The 24790-nt window shown below is 38.3% G+C and overlaps 1 protein-coding gene and 1 pseudogene across 3 annotated transcripts in view; both read right to left on the reverse strand.

Annotated features, from left to right (window-relative positions):
• The window catches only part of LOC137235445 (uncharacterized), a 900888-nt gene that overhangs the window by 358759 nt on the left and 517339 nt on the right, over nt 1–24790 (reverse strand). The gene's annotated exons all lie outside the window — the stretch shown is intronic.
• Nucleotides 4302–4545, reverse strand: LOC137234735 (uncharacterized; annotated as a pseudogene).

Consider the following 24790-nt stretch of genomic DNA (forward strand, 5'->3'; position numbering starts at 1 on the left):
TACCCTCTTATGTCGAATTGAGGCCTGCCTCAACTCTAGGCCCCTCAGTCCCTCATCCAACGACCCTTCCGACCTGGAGCCGCTTACTCCAGGCCACTTTCTCGTAGGTGGGCATCTTTTAGCTCCACCTGAACTCGATTGTAGTGAAAACCCTGCCTCAATTGTCAACCGATGGCAGAAGATGAAAGCCCTCCATTAGACATTTTGAAAAAGATGGAAATCGGAATATCTCACCGAGATCCAGAAACGGTAAACTTGGAAACATCCACAGTCAAACTTAAAACTCGGGGACCTAGCGGTCATAAAGAAGGATAACCTTCAACCAAACGAGTGGAGAATGGGAGAGTCGTCAACACACACCCAGGTTCTGATAACCGTGTACGTGTCGTTGACGTCAATACAATTCAGGGACAAATTACCAGACCAATCGCGATGTTGGTACTACTTCCGTCCAACGACAAGGACGATGAACTTGAATAGTCCAAATTCCCTATCAGACACTAAACAGAAGGAACATTATTCTGAACAACTATCCCACACCATCCCGATAACCCCGCTTTCGTTCTCCTGAACGAGGCCAACAGAACCCTAACGCAGATATACTATCTGCCACAGAACATAATTGAATCGACAATTACCCTGATACGCGCATTATCTGCCTTATTTTGAGAAAGTCTGAAATAAGTTTCAACCAAGTATCAATCGTCAATTGATTCAACTTTACATCACACTTTAATTAAAAAACAAAAAACAAAAAAATCATAGTCGAACTTTTCCTTAGTCAAACTTGCTGAATAATTCAACGAAAAATTACTCAAAGCCGATAAATAAAAGTATTGATTTACTTTCATTAAATGGGTTAATTACTCATCAAACTCGGTAAAAGTAAACTAAATCATCACAAATCAATTTACATATGTTTTAGAACAGATCTACTAACGAAAGGATTAAAAAATATATGAGGATTTGGGTTTTATCAAATCTTTAATAATCTTTACTATGGTAGCGTGCTTCGCCTACCACATCCAGGATCCTGGGTTCACGCCCCATGTGAAACAACATAAACATTTTAGAAACAAGTTTTTTCAATTAGAAGAACATTTTTCTAAGCGGGGTCGCAAGCAGGTGTTTGGCAAGCACTCCGAGTGTATTTCTGCCATGGAAAGCTCTCAGTGAAAACTTATTTTCCTTGCAGATGCTGTTCGGAGTCGGCACAAAACAAGAAGGTCCTGTCCCTGCCAATTTGTAGGAAAAATTAAAAAGGAGCACGAACATGTATGTATTGGTTTATTTCGATTTAATAAGTTTCTTTATTCTTTAAACTCAGTAGTAATATAAACTAATTAATCAACAAACCGAACTTTTCGAAACTCAAAAATTAATAATCTAATTATTCACTAAATTAACGAGAAAACCAGCCAATCAGCGGTTTTATATTTTTGGGTAAATGCTTTAACCCATGGAAGCCACATACTTAATAATTATATGAAAGGGCATGTATTTAAAGTTGCATGAATTTTATTTAATTAATTAATGAACGATATTCTCACTAGACTTACAAATGCGTTGATAATTTTATCAGCAAGTAAAATATGTATAAACTCGTGTTATTACTGTTTTATTAAATTGGTCTGTATTAAAACGAATCTCAGTGTAAACAATTTATGTTGGATGAAGCAACCAATCGCGTACAATAAAAGGAACAACAAATTATGGCATTGCATGCAAAATATATGAAAACACAACATTGCACAAACAGGAGCCGCGCAGGTGTGCAAGGAAGTCATGGTGAAAATTAAGCGACTGGATTTGCACAAAATGGTTTACTCCACCCAAAGATAAAACAGACAGCATTAGTACAATTAATGAAGTTCTAACAAAACCGAACACACGTGATAAAAGAATAAGTTATAAGTAAAAAGACTATAGGGCTAAATGTAAATGCGGATGTGCAGTGGCATGCAGGATCAATCTACTAATCAACATACAAGTAAGAGGCAAAGAAAAAAAGCCAAGATGTGAAATCCGATTTGATTTTTTGATCGGCTTTCCTGATGTCTGCAATTTGCAGGAACACATATTTTACATCACATTATAATTAATATACTCGTTCCACAAATGTATCGGTATTAAAATTTTTGAGTAAATATAAATACAACCTTTTCGTAGGGGCTGGCGCAGATTCAGCACCCTCATCCAATACATCTCCATGTGCAGGGGCGGGTTCGCTCTTTGGTGTTGGCTCTTCAGCTGCTGCCAACAAAGGAGAAGTAGAAAACCATTAAATAGTAACAACGACAAAACTTTAAAATTTTCTTCGCGGCACACTTACATCTGAGTTTCTTGGCATATTGTTGGCAACGCTCGCACGAATTCAAGAAATCGTCATTCGTATGGAATGGGCGTATTACGAGTCCTATCACCCTTTTTGGGTGTCTCTGTTGGAGTTTTGGTTGAGTTTGAATTATCAGCATCACCGCCCGGTATGCAAAGCTTCTAATAAACTATCCATACCACCTTCGTGATTTGTGCGGAATTGACATCAACGCGTGCTAATTTAAGTTGCTGCCAAATTGATTACGAAATGATTGCTCTCGAGCATCCTGTAATCTCCACTTTGTTCTTTTCCTCTTCTCTTCTATGGACATTATGGTGGTACGATTGTATAAAAGCGTCCTTGGAAGCTTTTAAATCTGTAACTAATGCTTCCATTGAATACTTGTTAGGAGTCAAATGCGAAATATTCCCTGTACCCCTCTACTACTTCCACCTTTGTCACAGGCTCTTGAAAAGTCCGGAAACTCCTTTGTAGACTCCGTCATCGCTTTACCATAGGCATTGTAGTGCACACCAAATTGAATAAAATTTCATGCACCCTGCAGTCACAATTACGAACTTCGCTTTTGTACCGACAGAAAAAAAGTTGATATTTTGCTTTGTGTGAAGTCTGACCGATGGATACTCGACGGCTCAATGAGGCAATGCAGCGCTTTCAAAGGGGAGAGGATGGTAGAAGTGGGCTTGGTTCATCAAAATACCTGGCTGAGGCGAATTTTATTCAACAACATGGAGGCAACGCATCTATGCAGCAGGAACAGCAAAAGCCAGAGGAATACAAAATGTACGAACGTACGAATATTATTGCCTCTTCCAAGTGTGCCACACTCTGTCCAATCGAACAAGTGGCAGCTAACGTAAATACAAACACTTTTCCACTCCCATCAACGCATAGGCGAAGCACATCGAACTCCTCAACTAAAACAGCAGCATCGAATAACACTGCTGTTGCTACGGGTGGGGGTAGTAGCTTATCATCGCCACCAAGTTCTCGTAACCTCTCCTTGCCCAACCACAGCGGCAACACAACCATCAATACACAAATCCCTTCAACAAAATCTTTGTCGTCCAGTACAACTAGTAGTAATGATTATAAATTACTACAACTTACGCCAGTTAAAAGTACCCATCACATTCCCCCGAATTTTTGTAAAGTTTTTCCATCTGAGCGTGCATTTTCCCCAATAAATCAACCTGTCAACAAAATATCCTTTTTTCGTATTTAGAGCCCACTGCATAATGGAATAATTACCTTCAGAATTCTCCTTAGCTCTCAAATTTCGCTGCGCTTTGCTGCCATACGCCACCACCAATAGAGTCGCTGTTAGCCGAATTATCAAACTGCGTTTCCACAATTTTATTGTCCCTCTTAAGACCATACAAAATATATCCAAAAATTGTGCTAACGTATAGGGTTTATATTGTTGTATTGACAACTTAAAGTTCGTCAATGAAAATTTTCGTAAAAGCTTTTTGAAACCTGCTATATTTGTATGCAAACTTTCATGTTGTCAACGCAATATTTCTTCCACAATTGTGAAAAGTAACCTCATCAGAATATTCTCATCAAATAAACTACCTAGTATGCTAGAAATACTCAACAACGCTTGTGGCAATTCAATGCGAAAATCATGAGCGCGCACAAAACATAATGCAGCCTTGCAGTAATTTGGTGTCTTAATACCGAAAAGCATCGGTCAAACACCTGCTAAAGATTATAATGAACCAGCGGCAAATGAGAATAATGAATATACGATGAAATTATACGTAAATTGCCAACAGCTGGTGATTATATGCTCGATTATTGTTCAGCAACTCAGCGCCATTGAGCGCCAGAATTCAAACGTTTTCCCCATTTAATAAGACTATCTATTACCCATTAATAAATCTTTGTGCACATACTTCAAGTCGTATTTGATTTATCGGTCTGCCAGCATCAAATTAACAAAGCAACTGCTAACAATTTAAATGAATTTGAATTGACGATCTTTGTATGCAACTTGCCCAGTACGATACTTGGCTTCACGGCCATCCCTCTCCATTTTTTAACGCCCATCCATATAGGAAAATAGGTAAGACGACTGAGAAGAAACCGACACGGAAAGATTGTCCTGTTGGTTTGAAGTGTTCATAGTGGCTTACACGCATCGCTTGAAAGCGTGCCAAACCGGCATCGAACACAGGGCCACCATTGATCCATTGATCCATTGATTTGCTTCGCTAAATTCCACAAACCCACAAGTTCTATTAGAATTCGGAACACAACAGCGCCATTGAGCGCCAGAGTTTGTATCAGTTCCCAAAAATTTATTTAATTTGCCCATTAAGTCCAGCGCCGGTGGCAGCATATCAAATATTGTCAGTTAATATGACTGCTCATTGAAATATTTTAACCTGAAAATGCAAAAGGAAAATTGATCAATGAAAAGAAAGAAATAAGGTCAAAATTAGCAAATTTTACTATATGAACAGTAACTATACTCACCGCATATCGTAAATGAATGACGTTTCCTCATTCAGGAAATGAAAAAGCGTAGCAAGCGTCAAAACAGTCTACACTACATTCCTGACAGAAAATACACTGCATTATCGATGTTAAGCGTTTCGTACACTAAACACATTACGCACGACAACATTTCAATTAAATAAATAAATAAAGAGTTAAAATTCAAAAGAAACCCAAACTTCACGAACTACAGCATTATCAACAGTATACGTTGATAATGCTGGCGAATAGTAAAAACAAACTATTGTAATAGGTTTTCAGCTAAGCTCCAAACCAATATTTATTTTGTGGTGGCAGGCCACTTGTTGTGAAAATGAAGTTCACCATAAATCTAAAATACATTTTAGAACTACTTCGGCTGCACCTACCGACCAAAAAATTTCCTCCCTTTTTCGATTAAATCTACTAATCTACAATTCCGTGGGTGCGCGTCGTTGCCACCACGAAATTGTACACCAGGATATCCTAACAAACAACTGCTTGATTTAGCACCGCTTCCCCGAGAATTAAGGGAACATCACCTAAATCACTATGAGGTGGGTTTTGTCGAAAGCTAAGGTAGCACTCAGTCAATCCAGGGTCGAGTAGAGGTCCCACAAACCCCCACTTAATAAGAACACAGTATTTATGTGCTAATGACGAATTCACAAACACACACAAGCCTGAAGGATGAGGATGGCAGCAGCTTGCCGCCAATTGTCCTGTACTTGTCGTTCTTTCTTGAACTTTTCCGCCTTCCGTTCATGCTGTAGTGGCGGCCGAAAACTACGCTTCACAATATTGCTGGTTGAGGGTTTTTGTTCGGCTCTAGCCATTTCTTCTTCCAACTCTGCCTCCACGACTTGTTGGGAAAAGTTCAAGAAAGAACGACAAGTACAGGACAATTGGCGGCATCAAGACACCGAACTCCATACCACATCATCGAAGGGAAGCGCTGCGCATGGTCGGCCCAGAGCAACTAAACGCGCAACGAGGCAAAATCGAAACAAAACCGCGCCATATCAAAGTAACGCGAGGAAAGTCGACAGTAGACGAGTGCTATTACACACCGTACCAGCCGGCTTCCGAACGGGACGCCTATCCCAGACAACGACCTCATCGCCCATCATGCGACCATTTGTGCCCAACGCACCGACTGCCGTCGTACGGATCGAATCGCGGGGCCACTTGCATTTGGTTCGAGCTATAGTCGTCCCTGCGCCACAAGCACAATTGTCGATGAAGAGCTGTTGCGCGACCTACAGTTAGAGCGTCAAGGATCAGGGCAATGCACAATAATCCTTCGCGGGAAATTCGGGTCATCCACACACTTGACCACTCAAGCCATCATTGTTGCAAGCCACTATCGGTTGAGTCCGCCATCAAATGTGGATCCAAAGATTGCCGTTCCATTCCAATTCATGCGGCTGTCCGACCCACATTTCTACCGCTCATCGCCAATTCGGCTTACACTCGGCGCAGATATATACGCCGAAATGATGGTGAGTGGAACGCCAGTAACAACAGTTGGCGGTCTCCTGACCCAACCGACCGTATTCGGGCTGGTAGTCTCAGGAGCTTGCCAAAAATAGCAGTTTTCATAAAAATAAGTAATTACTGCACGGAATCAAAAACCACGTACGTTTAATTAATAAATTGTTTCTTTCTTCACAGGGGAACGAGACATTAAGTCCATCCTACGACGTGCAGTGCTCGCAGTCCGCATCAGCACATCGACGTATAGCCTTACCTGGACGTGTTGTGGCTTGTATGCTTTGTATTTCATTAAAACTTTTTTGTTGTCTACGGCAAGGGGGCCGGTATGTTTAGGCCACAGGCCTGAATATTAATTCGAAATTATTCGTTTTCTTATTTCCTCCCTTTTTCGATTAAATCTACTCCTCTACAATTCTGTGGGTGCGCGCCGTTGCCACCACGAAATTGTACACCAGGATATATTAACAAACAACTGCTTGATTTAGCACCGCTTCCCCGAGAATTAAGGGAACATCACCTAAAGCACTATGAGGTGAGTTTTGTCGAAAGCTAAGGTAGCACCCAGTCAATCCAAGGTCGAGTAGAGGTCCCACAACCCCCACTTAATCAGAACACAGTATTTATGTGCTAATGACGAATGCACAAACACACACAAGACTGAAGGATGAGGATGGCAGCAGCTTTCCGTACCAAGACAGTGGTTGGAGAGAAATGGCCTGACGTAGCAGTGAGCAGCGGACGGAGTAGGTGAGGATGGATGGGGCGGTCGTTTTCCCCGGCAGGCAGATGTTAGAAGCTCAGCCAATAGCAGCGACGGCGATTCGGCACAGCAACAACCGAACGGCGAAGTGACAGCGACAACAGGGCGATGGAGGGCGTACCAGTGGCGCGGCCAGGGCGAAGTGTCGGTCCGAATGTTCTGCTTTATTACCTTTTCTCGGAGGGTTACCATTAGTGGCTGCTGTTAGTGACGGCTTCCTGTAATGACGCTGTCTCAGTGGCGGCGGCGAGGGGACCTGCGAGGAATGAAGTGCCAGCAGCAAATTCATTCCTTTTATACTGCTTCTGTTATGATGCGAGTAAGAAATGAACCGCTAATTGGGCACTTCAGTGAATTGTCATTTACTGTGGGTCTTCGTGATATATATATATTATTGTTGTCGCCAAATGCCACTCGAATGCATTGGTATGTAACTGTTGCTGTTGGCTACATGTTAATATACTATGTATGTATACTCTCAGGCGTAGGCGAAAAATGGTTACAGTGGTACTATTGTAACGCTACGTTCCAACACTCTTACGAGATCCGGTACCTTCCAACACAGCTGTTTGATCCAGGCAAGCATAAACAGGCCCTTAGCCAAATCTACACAGAATCGGTAAACGCCTTTGTCAGGACGCGCCCTGTTAACCCCGTTATTAATATGCAATATCCCACCTTTGCAGTCCTCATGCCAATAACCCTAATACGCGAAAAGCAGTGGGGGCAGAAAAGGATCTCCATAACCTGAAAGTAGCGGCAAATGAAGGGGGTAAAGGTGCTGAAAACCTTAAGAAAAATCAAATCATGCTAAAATCAGGAGAGGTGGAAAAAGACCACGAGAGCCTGGAAGTAGCAGAAATAGACAAGGGTATAAACGTAGAGGCGGCGACGGCGGCAACAGGTCGACGGAGCGCATACCAGTGGCGTGGCCGGGGCGAGGTGTCGGTCCGAATGTTCTGCTTTATTACCTTTTCACGGAGGGTTACCATTAGTGGCTGTTGTTGGTGGCGGCTTCCTGTGATGACGCCGTCTCAGGCCCTTAGCCAAATCTACACAGAATCGGTAAACGCCTTTGTCAGGACGCGCCCTGTTAACCCCGTTATTAATATGCAATATCCCACCTTTGCAGCCCTCAGGACAATAACCCTAATACGCGCAAAGCAGTGGGGGCAGAAAAGGATCTCCATAACCTGAAAGTAGCGGCAAATGAAGGGGGTAAAGGTGCTGAAAACCTTAAGAAAAATCAAATCATGCTAAAATCAGGAGAGGTGGAAAAAGACGACGAGAGCCTGGAAGTAGCAGAAATAGACAAGGGTATAAACTTAGAGGCGGCGATATTGGAAATGGGCAAACAGTTCAATGCTACGAAAAAAACCAAATATTTATTTTATTTTTAAAAATTTATTTTTACTCATTTTTGGGTTTAAATATTTTAATGCTAATAAAAATTTTCTTTTTTCAACTTATTCAAAAATTTTTAAGTTAACACGAAAACTCAATTAAATTTTATTTTAAAAATTAAAGAGTACAAATTAATTAACACTATATTTACTCCCCTCCAAGAAAATTTAAAACAAACAAATTATTAATTAATATTAAATGTAACCTTTTTTTATTTTTTGTTGTTTAATGTATTTGTATTTAAATTAGTGTTAATAAGTATATTTGCTAGTTTAAGTAAATCAATCGAAACATTTTTAATAGTATTTTTGTATTGAATTGTAAATGTTTTATGTTTCTTAGAAATAACTTTAAAAGGTCCTTCATAAGGTGATTCTAAATTAGATTTACGAAGAACTTTAACATAAACATACTCACAATTTTCTAATTTTTTAGGAACGAAAAAGTTTTCTTTGTTATGATGAAAAACATTAGAACGAAAATGTCATACCAATGAACCGAGTCGTTTGATGCTATAATTACTTACTTACTTACTAAATTGTCGCTTAACCGTCCAGACGGTTATGGCCGTCCAACAAGGCGCGCCAGTCGCACCTTCGCTCCACCAACCGGCGCCAATTGGTCACACCAAGGGAGCTTAAATCGTTTTCCACCTGGTCCTCTCAACGGAGTGGGGCCGCCCTCTACCTCTGCATCCATAGGCGGGTTCCGATAGAAACACTTTCTTGGCCGGAGCATCATCATTCATTCGCATAACATGGCCTAGCCAGCGCAGCCGCTGCGTTTTAATTCGCTGGACTATGTTGATGTATGCGTATAGCTTGTACAGCTCATCATTAAATCTTCCTCGCTACTCGCCATCGCCAACGCGTAGAGGTCCTTAAATCTTTCGAAGAACTTTTCTCTCGAACACTCCCAAAGCCGCTTCATCTGCTGTTGTCATGGTCCTTGCTTCTGCCCCATATAGCAGGACGGGTACGATAGTTGACTTGTAGAGTATGCTTTTCGTTCGCCGAGAGAGGACTTTACTTTTCAATTGCCTACCTAGTCCAAAGTAGCATTTATTGGCAAGATTGATTCTTCGCTGGATTTCAGTGTTGATGTTGTTGCTAGTGTTGATGCTGGTTCCCAAATTATATTTATATCAACAAGTATGTATGTAGCAGGCAGATCGACTCTCGGTGTAAGTAAATTAAATTTTTTAAGTTACGAAATTTCAGGCGAAGTTATTAAACCATCTTTAGATCGAATTGAAATCATAACAAATTTTGAAAAACCGATTTCTATAAATAAGTTACAAAAATTTTTAGGTATGGTAAATTACTATCACAGATATATTAAAATGTTAGCAACAGAACTTAGTCCTCTGCATGAAATGTTAACACATGCAATTAAAAACAAGTAAGGAAGGCTAAGTTCGGGTGTAACCGAACATTACATACTCAGTTGAGAGCTGTGGAGACAAAGTAAGGGAAAATCACCATGTTGTAAAAAGAACCTAGGGTAACCCTGGAATGTGTTTGTATGACATTTGTATCAAATGGAAGGTATTAAAGAGTATTTTAAGAGGAAGTGGGCCATAGTTCTATAGATGGACGCCTTTTCGAGATATCGCCATAAAGGTGGACCAGGGGTGACTCTAGAATTTATTTTGTACGATATGGGTATCAAATGAAAGGTTTTAATGAGTATTTTAAAAGGGCGTGGGCCTAAGTTCTATAGATGGACGCCTTTTCGAGATATCTCCATAAAGATGGACCAGGGGTGACTCTAGAATTTGTTTGTACTATATGAGTATCAACTGAAAGGTGTTAATGAGTATTCTAAGAGGGCGTGGGTCTTAGTTCTATATGTGGGCGCCTTTTCGAGATATCGCCATAAAGGTGGACCAGGGGTGACTCTAGAATTTGTTTGTACTATATGGGTATCAAATGAAAGGTGTTAATGAGTATTTTAAAAGGGAGTGGGCCTTAGTTCTATAGGTGGATGCCTTTTCGGGATATCGCCATAAACGTGGACCAGGGGTTACTCTAGAATGCGTTTGTACAATATGGGTATCAAATGAAAGGTGTTAATCAGTATTTTAAAGGGCGTGGGCCTTAGTTCTATGGGTGGACGCCTTTTCGGGAGATCGCCATAAACGTGGCCCAGGGGTAACTCTAGAATGCGTTTGTACAATATGGGTATCAAATGAAAGGTGTTAATGAGTATTTTAAAAGGGCGTGGGCCTTAGTTCTATAGGTGGACGCCTTTTCAAGATATCGCCATAAAGGGGGACCAGGGGTGACTCTAGAATTTGTTTGTACGATATGGGTATCAAATGAAAGGTGTTAATGAGTATTTTAAAAGGGAGTGGGCCTTAGTTCTATGGATGGACGCCTTTTCGGGATATCGCCATAAACGTGGACCAGGGGTGACTCTAGAATGCGTTTGTACAATATGGGTATCAAATGAAAGGTGATAATCAGTATTTTAAAGGGCGTGGGCCTTAGTTCTATGGGTGGACGCCTTTTCGGGAGATCGCCATAAACGTGGCCCAGGGGTAACTCTAGAATGCGTTTGTACAATATGGGTATCAAATGAAAGGTGTTAATGAGTATTTTAAAAGGGCGTGGGCCTTAGTTCTATAGGTGGACGCCTTTTCGAGATATCGCCATAAAGGTGGACCAGGGGTGACTCTAGAATTTGCTTGTACGATATGGGTATCAAACGAAAGGTGTTAATTAGTATTTTAAAAAGGCGTGGGCCTTAGTTCTATAGGTGTACGCCTTTTCAAGATATCGCCATAAAGGTGGACCAGGGGTGACTCTAGAATTTGTTTTTACGATATGGGTATCAAATGAAAGGTGTTAATGAGTATTTTAAAAGGGAGTGGGCCTTAGCTCTATAGGTGGATATCTTTTCGAGATATCGCCATAAAGGTGGGCCAGGGGTGACTCTAGAATTTTTTTGTACGATATGGGTATCAAAAGAAAGGTGTTAATGAGTATTTTAAAAAGGAGTGGGCCTTAGTTCTACATGTGGACGCCTTTTCGAGATATCGCCATAAACGTGGACCAGGGGTGAATCTAGAATGTGTTTGTACGATATGGGTATCAAATTAAAGGTATTAATGAGGGTTTTAAAATGGAGTGGTCCTTAGTTGTATATGTGAAGGCGTTTTCGAAATATCGACCAAAATGTGGACCAGGGTTATCCAGAACATCATCTGTCGGGTACCACTAATTTATTTATATATGTAATATCACGAACAGTATTCCTTCCAAGATTCCAAGGGCTTTTGATTTCGCCCTGCAAAACTTTTTCATTTTCTTCTGCTTAATATGGTAGGTGTCACACCCATTTTACCAAGTTTTTTTCTAAAGTTATATTTTGCGTCAATAGACCTATATAATTACCATGTTTAATCCCTTTTTTCGTATTTGGTATATACTTATGGCATTTTTTTCATTTTTCGTAATTTTCGATATCGAAAAAGTGAGCGTGGTCATAGTCGGATTTCGGCGTGAGTTCAGATAAGTACGTGAACTGAGTTTAGTAAAGATATATCGATTTTTGCTCAAGTTATCGTGTTAACGGCCGAGCGGAAGGACAGACGGTCGACTGTGTATAAAAACTGGGCGTGGCTTCAACCGATTTCGCCCTTTTTCACAGAAAACAGTTACCGTCCTAGAATCTAAGCGTCTACCAAATTTAACAAGGATTGGTGAATTTTTGTCCGACTTATGGCATTAAAAGTATCCTAGACAAATTAAACGAAAAAGGGCGGAGCCACCCCTATTTTGAAATTTTCTTTTATTTTTGTATTTTGTTGCAACATATCAGTACTGGAGTTGAATGTTGACATAATTTACTTATATACTCTAAAGATATTAACTTTTATTTTAAAATTTGAATTTAAAAAAAAATTTGTTTAAAAAGTGGGCGTGGTCGTTCTCCGATTTTGCTAGTTTTTATTAAGCTGACATATAGTAATAAGAGTAATATTACTGCCAAATTTCATCATGATATCTTCAACGACTGCCAAATTACAGCTTGCAAAACTTCTAAATTACCTTCTTTTAAAAGTGGGCGGTGCCACGCCCATTGTCCAAAATTTTACTAGTTTTCTATTCTGCGTCATAAGTTCAACTCACCTACCAAGTTTCATATCTTAATCCATATTTGGTAATGAATTATCGCACTTTTTCGATTTTTCGAAATTTTCGATATCGAAAAAGTGGGCGTGGTTATTGTCCGATATCGTTCATTTTAAATAGCGATCTGAGATGAGTGCCCAGGAACCTACATACCAAATTTCATCAAGATACCTCAAAATTTACTCAAGTTATCGTGTTAACGGACGGACGGACGAACGAACGGACGGGCAGACGGACGGACGGACATGGCTCAATCGAATTTTTTTTCGATACTGATGATTTTGATATATGGAAGTCTATATCTATCTCGATTCCTTTATACCTGTACAACCAACCGTTATCCAATCAAAGTTAATATACTGTGTGAGCTCTGTTCAACTGAGTATAAAAAAGATATACTTTAACGTGGTTGATATACTGATATACTTATTCAACACCAGCATTACTCAGGGTATTTTTCCCGATGGTTTGAAGTGTGCGATTGTAATTCCGATCTTGAAAAAAGAGGATAAAAACGATGTTAATAATTACAGACTTATTTCACTGCTCTCGGCCATATCTAAAGTTTTTAACAAGTAAGAACGGGACTGTCTTCGGCTGTGCCGAAGACTTCATACCTTTCATTAATGGGGCTGAACAATAATCTTATCCCGTTCGTAATCTCCGAATAATCGGATGTATAAGATAAGAAATATATAGTTAACAGATCTGCATACCTTAACGATTTTTAAGATAAATATAAAATAAAAAAATAGGTAGGTAATCTGTGTGAGGATGCAAAGCTTCACGTTTTTTGTGGTCTGCATGTAAAAACTATGACTACGAATCACGTATTTAAAAAATATATGACGTAAACGTAACTATTTGATGAAATTTGATGAATTTTGAAGCTTCTAGCCGTAAAAAAGGGGCAAAAATGACAGTTTATATGAAGTATATAATATATATACCACCGATCTCTATGATTTTTTCAGACAACAATATATGCTATATACGTAAGCATATGGTGAAATTTGAAGCGTCTAGCTGTTAAAAAGGGGCAGAAATTGCGCAAAGTTTCTTATCTGAACAATCGGTTGTATGGGATATATACTATATATACCACCGGTATCTATGATTTTCTCAGACAACAATATATGCTATACACATAAGCATTTAGTGAAATTTGAACATATCTAAACGATTTTTAAGATAAATATAAAATAAAAAAAAATAGGTGGGTAATCTGTATGAGGATGCAAAGCTTCACGTTTTTTGTGGTCTGCATGTAAAAACTATGACTACGAATCACGTATTTCAAAAATATATGACGTAAACGTAACTATTTGATGAAATTTGATGAATTTTGAAGCTTCTAGCCGTAAAAAAGGGGCAAAAATGAGAGTTTATATGAAGTATATAATATATATACCACCGATCTCTATGATTTTCAGACAACAATATATGCTATATACGTAAGCATTTTGTGAAATTTGAAGCTTCTAGCTGTTAAAACGGGGCAGAAATTGCGCAAAGTTTCTTAACTGAACAATCGGTTGTATGAGATATATACTATATATACCATCGATCTCAATGATTTTTTCAGACAACAATATATGCTATACACGTAAGCATTTGGTGGAAGTTGAAGCTTCTAGCTGTTAAAATGGGGAAGAAATTGCGCAAAGTTTCTTATCTGAACAATCGGTTGTATGGGATATATACTATATATACCACCGGTATCTATGATTTTCTCAGACAACAATATATGCTATACACATAAGCATTTAGTGAAATTTGAACATATCTAAACGATTTTTAAGATAAATATAAAATAAAAAAAAATAGGTAGGTAATCTGTATGAGGATGCAAAGCTTCACGTTTTTTGTGGTCTGCATGTAAAAACTATGACTACGAATCACGTATTTCAAAAATATATGACGTAAACGTAACTATTTGATGAAATTTGATGAATTTTGAAGCTTCTAGCCGTAAAAAAGGGGCAAAAATGAGAGTTTATATGAAGTATATAATATATATACCACCGATCTCTATGATTTTCAGACAACAATATATGCTATATACGTAAGCATTTTGTGAAATTTGAAGCTTCTAGCTGTTAAAACGGGGCAGAAATTGCGCAAAGTTTCTTATCTGAACAATCGGTTGTATGAGATATATACTATATATACAACCGATCTCTATGATTTTTTCAGACAACAATATATGCTATATACTTAAGCATTTGGTGAAATTTGAAGCTTTTAGCTGTTAAAATGGGGTAGAAATTGCGAAAAGTTTCTTATCTGAACAATCGGTTGTATGAGATATATACTATATATACAACCGATCTCTATGATTTTTTCAAACAACAATATATGCTATATACGTAAGCAATCGGTGAAATTTGAAGCTTATAGCTGTTAAAATGGGGTAGAAATTGCGAAAAGTTTCTTATCTGAACAATCGGTTGTATGAGATATATACTATATATACAACCGATCTCTATGATTTTTTCAGACAACAATATATGCTATATACGTAAGCAATCGGTGAAATTTGAAGCTTATAGCTGTTAAAATGGGGTAGAAATTGCGAAAAGTTTCTTATCTGAACAATCGGTTGTATGAGATATATACTATATATACAACCGATCTCTATGATTTTTTCAGACAACAATATATGCTATATACGTAAGTATTCGGTGAAATTTGAAGCTTCTAGCTGTTAAAATGGGGCTAAAATTTGCGAAAATATATATATATATACTATATATACCACCATATATATACTATATATACCACCGATCTTTATGATTTTTTCAGACAACAATATATGCTATATACCTAAGCATTCGTTGAAATTTGAAGCCTCTAGCTCTTAAAATGGGGCAGTAATTACGAAAAGTTCCTTATCTGAACAATCGGTTGTGGGGATATATACTATATATACGACCGATCTCATCAATTTTTTCAGGCAACAATATGTGCAATATACGAAAGTATATGGTGAAGTTTGAAGCTTTAATCTGTTAAATTGGGTAAGATATTACAAAAATCCTCTTTTTCTGAAAAATCGGTTGTATGGAGGATATATGCTATAGTGGTCCGATCCGGTCGGTTCCGACAAATGTCTAATCGGACACCCAAATATACCCGCTCACCAAATTTTATCAAGATATCTCAAAAATTGAGGGACTAGTTTGCATACAAACAGACAGACGGACAGACGGACAGACGGACAGACGGACATGGCTAAATCAACTCAGCTCTTCAACCTGATTATTTCGGTATACTTAATGGTGGGTCTATCTATTTTCCTTTAAGGACTTACAATTTTCAGTTTCGTGACGAAATTAATATACCATTTCATTTTCATGAAAGGTATAAAAAGGCTGTTAAAACCAGAATTGTTAATTTTCTAAATAAAGCGAGCTTTTTTAGCTCCATGCAGTTTGGCTTTCGTTCTGACCTATCAACAGAAGACGCTCTGCTGGATTTTTGCACCAACGTCTACAAAGCTCTGGATGAGAAAAGAAGTTGCGCTGGTCTCTTTGTGGACATAACAAAAGCTTTGATATGGTCGATAGGGGTGTACTATTGCATAAACTATATAGTGCAGGATTCCGCGGTGTTATGCATAAGTGGTTTAAATCATATCTATCGGGCAGAACACAAAAAGTTAAAGTAGAATGTAGCTACTGTAGCTTACAGCTTGTTAATTTGGGCGTTCCCCAAGGCTCAGTTCTTGGTCCAATATTGTTCTTGGTCTATATTAATTCAATATTTAAGCTTCCATTGAGAGGCAAGGCCGCTGCCTTTGCAGACGATCTTGCAATTGCGCACAGTACACCGAATTACTTTGAATTAATATGTGACATTAACCATGATATACATTTGTTACGAATCAGGTCGCTTCACACAAACTGATTGTAAGTAGTAAGACTAGACTTATGTATTTCAGTCATGTTCTCAAAGAACAACCAAATTATGATGTCATATTTCACTCCACAGTATGCTCTCGTTTTAACATGCACCATATAGCGTGTACTGAAAGTGACGCGATGATATCTTTTGATTGTAATAGAAACTGTAGTGAGAGCTGCTTCAGGGTTGAAGTTGTTGAGAATTTCAAATACCTAGGAAATATAATAGACAACCGCTTGACTTGGTCTGAGCACATTAATACTCTAAAAAAATACTTTCTTTATACCACTCGTCAATTTTATCGTCTGAAAAAGTTATGTTCTATATCCACTCTAAAAACAGTTTACTACGGAACATTTCAATCTAAACTGCAATATGGTATCACATGCTGGGGCGGCGCTTCGGCTAATAAGCTGTTAGCAGTGGTAACAATTCAAAAGGGGGTTATAAGGCGCATCTGTAGTGCAAACTATAGGTTTCACTTATGCTATATTTTAGGAAACTAGATATATTTCCGTGTCGACATCTCTATCTTTACAAAGTTTTAAAAACAACATACGGTGTGGCTATCTGGAAAGATTTCCTTCGAAAGTCTACAACCTATGAAGAAATCTACTTCCGATGGAAAAAATTTTGCATACAAGGACGTCGCACTTTAGAAGTTTTTACACATACACGTCATACAAATTTTTCAACTCCCTTCCTGCCATTGTACAGGTAATAAGAAATGTCAACTTATTTAAAAAAGAAGTTAAGCTGCATCTTTTTGGTTATAATCACTTTGAATTAGAAACGATGCTGAGGACGACCCTATAAACGTACCTACCTTAGGAAGCTGCAAATATTTAGTATTGATTCTCCTTCATATCTTTGATGATCTAATTTAATGTATAACTTAAACTCTTCATGATATATTTATTTTTGTACACCCCACACAAATCAATATAAAAAAAGTTAGGACTGACATTTAGAACTATGTTAAACTTTAATATAAAAAATGGCATATACCTTTCCTATGCTGCATAGTAATTTGAAATTTTTTAATACAATATTGTAATATTATGTTAATAAGTATGCATCTAGAAAATGTTTAATAAAATACAAAAATACAAATATAGGCCAAATCGTGGAACCGGGTAACCCTAGGATGTGTTTGTACAATATGGGTATCAAATGGAAGCTGTTGATGAATGCTATAGAGTATAGAGTATTCTTCATGCCGCTCCGTGACTAGGGTCTCGAGATATAGATCAAAACGTGGACCCGGATTATTTTAGGATGCGTTTGTACAATATGGGTAGCTAATGGGAGCTTTTGATGATTGCTATAGTATAGATTACTTTTCATGCCCCCCCCCCCCCGTGACTTGGGTCTCGAGATATAGACCAAAACGTGGACCCGGATAACTTTAGTATGTGTTTGTACAATATGGGTAGCAAATGGGAGCTGTTGATGATTGCTATAGTATAGATTATTTTTTATGCCCCTACGTGTCTAGGGTCTCGAGATATAGACCAAGACGTGGAGCCGGATAACTCTAGGATGTATTTGAACCACATGAGTATCCATAGTAAGTTGTTGATAAATGCTAATGAAAAGAGGGCTTTTCTTTTCGCTGGGTAACTAAGGACTCGAGATATAGACCAATTGGGAACTCGCCTTCAGGTTAAGAGATTGCATTCTTATTCTTATGTACTACAACCAGTTAAAATGGTATATTCAATCACATAAAAATATAATCTTTTTACCTGAAGGCGCTGAAAAGCGCTCAATGTATGGTGACATTATTTTGAAAAACACACCAAAAACCCATTTGTTTGGTCAGATTCATCCCACTTAGCCAGCGGATTATTATTTTCATATTAACATACATACATCAACAATAGTTTAATCATTTACTAATCTATTTGTTACCTACTTAGCTTATGCACTGTCGTATTAACTAGCTTACTTATTATTCCCACCTACAAACTTATTTGCATTATATTTATATCAACATGTATGTATGTAGCAGGCAGATCGACTCTCGGTGTAAATAAATTAAATTTTTATACTCAGTTGAGCAGAGCTCACAGAGTATATATAAAGGAATCGAGATAGATATAGACTTCCATATATCAAAATAATCAGGATCGAAAAAAAATTTGATTGAGCCATGTCCGTCCGTCCGTCCGTCCGTCCGTCCGTCCGTCCGTTAACACGACAACTTGAGTAAATTTTGAGGTATCTTGATGAAATTTGGTACGTAGGTTCCTGAGCACTCATCTCAGATCGCTATTTAAAATGAACGATATCGGACTATAACCACGCCCACTTTTTCGATATCGAAAATTTCTAAAAACCGAAAAAGTGCGATAATTCATTACAAAAGACCGATAAAGCGACGAAACTTGGTAGATGAGTTGAACTTATGACGCAAAATAGAAAATTAGTAAAATTTTGGACAATGGGCGTGGCACCGCCCACTTTTAAAAGAAGGTAATTTAAAAGTTTTGCAAGCTGTAATTTGGCAGTCGTTGAAGATATCATGATGAAATTTGGCAGGAACGTTACTCTTATTACTATATGTACGCTTAATAAAAATTAGCAAAATCGGAGAAGGACCACGCCCACTTTAAAAAAAAAATTTTTTTAAAGTAAAATTTTAACAAAAAATTTAATATCTTTACAGTATATAAGTAAATTATGTCAAGATTCAACTCCAGTAATGATATGGTGCAACAAAATACAAAAATAAAAGAAAATTTAAAAATGGGCGTGGCTCCGCCCTTTTTCATTTAATTTGTCTAGGATACTTTTAACGCCATAAGTCGAACAAAAATTAACCAATCCTTTTGAAATTTGGTAGGGGCATAGATTTTATGGCGTTAACTGTTTTCTGTGAAAATGGGCGAAATCGGTTGATGTCACGCCCAGTTTTTATACACAGTCGTCCGTCTGTCCTTCCGCATGGCCGTTAACACGATAACTTGAGCAAAAATCAATATATCTTTACTAAACTCAGTTCACGTACTTATCTGAACTCACCTTATCTTGGTTTGAAAAATGAACGAAATCCGACTATGACCACGCCCACTTTTTCGATATCGAAAATTACGAAAAATGAAAAAAATGCCATAATTCTATACCAAATACGAAAAAAGGGATGAAATATGGTAAGATAATTGGATTGCTTTATTGACGCGAAATATAACTTTAGAAAAAACTTTATAAAATGGTTGTGACACCTACCATATTAAGTAGAAGAAAATGAAAAAGTTATGCAGGGCGAAATAAAAAACCCTTAAAATCTTGGCAGGTATTACATATATAAATAAATTAGCGGTATCCAACAGATGATGTTCTGGGTCACCCTGGTCCACATTTTGGCGGATATCTGGAAAACGCCTTCACATATACAACTACCACCACTCCCTTTTAATACTCTCATTAATACCTTTAATTTGATACCCATATCGTACAAACTCATTCTAGAGTCACCCCTGGTCCACCTTTATGGCGATATTTCGAAAAGGCGAACACGTATAGAACGAAGGCCCACTCCCTTTTAAAAATACTCATTAACACCTTTCATTTGATACCCATATCGTACAAACAAAGTCTAGAGTCACCCCTGGTCCAGAAAGGCCCACTCCCTCTTAAAATACTCATTAACTCCTTTCGTTTGATACCCATATTGCACAAACGAATTCTAGAATCACCCCTGGCCCACCTTTATGGCGATATCTCGAAACGGCGTCCACCTATGGAACTAAGGATTACTCCCTTTTAAAATACTCAGTAACGCCTTTCATTTGATACCCATATCGTACAAACGCATTCTAGAGTCACACCTGGTCCATCTTTATGGCGATATCTCGAAAAGGCGTCCACCTATAGAACTAAGGCCCACTCCCTCTTAAAATACTCATTAACTCCTTTCGTTTGATACCCATATTGCACAAACGAATTCTACAGTCACCCCTGGCCCACCTTTATGGCGATATCTCGAAAAGGGGTCCACCTATAGAACTAAGCCCCACGCCCTTTTAAAATAATCATTGACACCTTTCATTTGATACCCAGATCATACAAACAAATTCTAAAGTCACCCCTGGTCCACCTTTATGGCGATATCTCGAAAAGGCGAACACCTATAAATCGAAGGCCCACGCCCTTTTAAAAATACTCATTAACACCTTTCATTTGATACCCATATCGTACAAACAAAGTCTAGAGTCACCCCTGGTCCACCTTTATGGCGATAGCTCGAAAAGGGGTCCTCCTATAGAACTAAGCCCACGCCCTTTTAAAATAATCATTGACACCTTTCATTTGATACCCATATCATACAAACAAATTCTAAAGTCACCCCTGGTCCACCTTTATGGCGATATCTCGAAAAGGCGAACACCTATAAAACGAAGGCCCACTCCCTTTTAAAAATACTCATTAACACCTTTCATTTGATACCCATATCGTACAAACAAAGTCTAGAGTCACCCCTGGTCCACCTTTATGGCGATAGCTCGAAAAGGGGTCCTCCTATAGAACTAAGCCCACGCCCTTTTAAAATAATCATTGACACCTTTCATTTGATACCCATATCATACAAACAAATTCTAAAGTCACCCCTGGTCCACCTTTATGGCGATATCTCGAAAAGGCGAACACCTATAAAACTAAGGCCCACTCCCTCTTAAAATACTCATTAACTCCTTTCGTTTGATACCCATATTGCACAAACGAATTCTAGAGTCACCCCTGGCCCACCTTTATGGCGATATCTCGAAACGGCGTCCACCTATAGAACTAAGGCCAACTCCCTTTTAAAATACTCATTAACACCTTTCGTTTGATGCCCATATTGTGCAAACAAATTCTAGGGTCACCCCTGGTCCACCTTTATGGCGATATCTCGAAACGGCGTCCACCTCTGGAACTAAGGATTACTCCCTTTTAAAATGCTCATTAACACCTTTCATTTGATACCCATATCGTACAAACGCATTCTAGAGTCAACCCTGATCCACCTTTATAGCTATATCCCTAAATGGCGTCCACCTATAGAACTATGGCCCACTCCCTCATAAAATACTCTTTAATGCCTTTCGTTTGATACACATGTCATACAAACACATTCCAGGGTTTCTCTCGGTTCATTTTCCTACATGGTTATTTTCCTTTATGTTGTCACTATAGCTCTCAACTGAGTATGTAATGTTCGGTTACACCCGAACTTAACCTTCCTTACTTGTTTAAGTTACGAAATTTCAGGCGAAGTTATTAAACCATCTTTAGATCGAATTGAAATCATAAAAAATTTTGAAAAACCGATTTCTGTAAATAAGTTACAAAAATTTTTAGGTATGGTAAATTACTATCACAGATATATTAAAATGTTAGCAACAGAACTTAGTCCTCTGCATGAAATGTTAACACATGCAATTAAAAACAAGTAAGGAAGGCTAAGTTCGGGTGTAACCGAACATTACATACTCAGTTGAGAGCTGTGGAGACAAAGTAAGGGAAAATCACCATGTTGTAAAAAGAACCTAGGGTAACCCTGGAATGTGTTTGTATGACATTTGTATCAAATGGAAGGTATTAAAGAGTATTTTAAGAGGAAGTGGGCCATAGTTCTATAGATGGACGCCTTTTCGAGATATCGCCATAAAGGTGGACCAGGGGTGACTCTAGAATTTATTTTGTACGATATGGGTATCAAATGAGAGGTATTAATGAGTATTTTAAAAGGGCGTGGCCCTAAGTTCTATAGATGGACGCCTTTTCGAGATATCGCCATAAAGATGGACCAGGGGTGACTCTAGAATTTGTTTGTACGATACGAGTATCAAATGAAAGGTGTTAATGAGTACTTTAAGAGGGCGTGGGCCTTAGTTCTATATGTGGGCGCCTTTTCGAGATATCGCCATAAAGGTGGACCAGGGGTGACTCTAGAATTTGTTTGTACTATATGGGTATCAAATGAAAGGTATTAATGAGTATTTTAAAAGCGAGTGCGCCTTAGTTCTATAGGTGGATGCCTTTTCGGGATATCGCCATAAACGTGGACCAGGGGTGACTCTAGAATGCGTTTGTACAATATGGGTATCAAATGAAAGGTGTTAATGAGTATTTTAAAATGGCGTGGGCCTTAGTTGTATGGGTAGACGCCTTTTCGGGATATCGCCATAAACGTGGCCCAGGGGTGACTCTAGAATGCGTTTGTACAATATGGGTATCAAATGAAAGGTGTTAATGAGTATTTTAAAAGGGCGTGGGCCTTAGTTCTATAGGTGGACGCCTTTTCGAGATATCGCCATAAAGGTGGACCAGGGGTGACTCTAGAATTTGTTTGTACGATATGGGTATCAAATGAAAGGTCTTAATGAGTATTTTAAAAGGGCGTGGGCCTTATTTCTATAGGTGGACGCCTTTTCAAGATATCGCCATAAAGGTGGACCAGGGGTGACTCTAGAATTTGTTTGTACGATATGGGTATCAAATGAAAGGTGTTAATGAGTATTTTAAAAGGGAGTGGGCCTTAGTTCCATTGGTGGATGCCTTTTCGGGATATCGCCATAAACGTGGACCAGGGGTGACTCTAGAATGCGTTTGTACAATATGGGTATCAAATGATAGGTGTTAATGAGTATTTTAAAAGGGCGTGGTCCTTAGTTCTATAGGTGGGTGCCTTTTCGGGATATCGCCATAAACGTGGACCAGGGGTGACTCTAGAATGCGTTTGTACAATATGGGTATCAAATGAAAGGTGTTAATGAATATTTTAAAAGGGAGTGGGCCTTAGTTCTATGGATGGACGCCTTTTCGGGATATCGCCATAAACGTGGACCAGGGGTGACTCTAGAATGCGTTTGTACAATATGGGTATCAAATAAAAGGTGTTAATGAGTATTTTAAAAAGGCGTGGGCCTTAGTTCTATAGGTGGACGCCTTTTCGAGATATCGCCATAAAGGTGGACCAGGGGTGACTCTAGAATTTTTTTGTACGATATGGGTATCAAATGAAAGGTGTTAATTAGTATTTTAAAAGGGCGTGGGCCTTAGTTCTATAGGTGGACGCCTTTTCAAGATATCGCCATAAAGGTGGACCAGGGGTGACTTTAGAATTTTTTATTTATTTTTATTTATTTATTTTTATTTGGAAACCTTCGCGCAATAATTTAAAATTATAGACTAGGTAGGAGCTATGGCTGCCAGGGCCTTAAGCTCGATCGATAACAAATAAATACTATTATTAATATTTTTATAATTAGATTTGTTCTTTTTAACATAATGTATGTTTCTACTATACAGGAAGTTCCAATTATATTGTTGAAAAGAGTTTTTTTAATTTCAGATATGAAATAATATTTTCTGTGTTTTCTGTGGTAGGGTTAGAAAGGGATTGCATTATGGAGTTGTTCGGGAAAAGGATATTTCTATGAGCACTAAATGCCGGGCACTCAGTTAAAATATGGCTGATACTAATTGTATTATAACTACAGTATTGACAGTTGTTGCTGCTATTAAGTAGATGTTCGTGAGTAAGACGGCTATGACCTAGGCGAAGTCTTTCATATTTCACTAGATCTAGTCTATTTGGGCTTTTCTCAATATTCTTTGCTGTTTTGAAAAAGTTTGTAATTGGTTGCTTGTGTGGATTAGTTAACTTGTACCAGTGTGACGACAAATTCCGTGTATGATTTGTTGAGTTTGTTTTGCATCGGTTATTTACATATTTTTTTATGTCCCTTGTGTGAAAGTTCGTATGCATAATAAGAGGAGCTAAAGATGCGTATTTGGCAGTTTCATCAGCTAATTCATTTCCTGCAATACCTTTGTGGCTAGGTATCCATATTAGGATAATTTTTGGCGAGTTTTTGTAAAGAGCTTCTCTTATAGTATAAGGGTAGTAGTCACTGTTTGATTGGTTCTTAATTGCATCTAAGGCAGACAAAGAGTCAGAGCATATCGCGAACTTTCCTCGTAGTTTCTTAACTGTATTAACTGCTGTAAAAATTGCTATCATTCGGCAGTAAATACTGAGCTGAATTCAGAAAGGTTGCCGACAGATAGTTGACTGTGCTCTGTGGTTACACTATACCCTATACATTGTTTTTTTTTAGAACCATCAGTAAATATGAACTGAAAGTTGTTTAGTTCGCTTTTCAGTTTTAAAAATTCCTGTTGAAACATTTCTGGTAAAGATTGCTTCTTATGTTTTCGTAATTTGTCGATTATCAGATTTTGCGGATTGAAAAATGGTGGTATGCTATG

This window comes from Eurosta solidaginis, chromosome X (genome assembly GCF_040869045.1).
Source record: "Eurosta solidaginis isolate ZX-2024a chromosome X, ASM4086904v1, whole genome shotgun sequence".
NCBI lineage: Eukaryota > Metazoa > Arthropoda > Insecta > Diptera > Tephritidae > Eurosta > Eurosta solidaginis.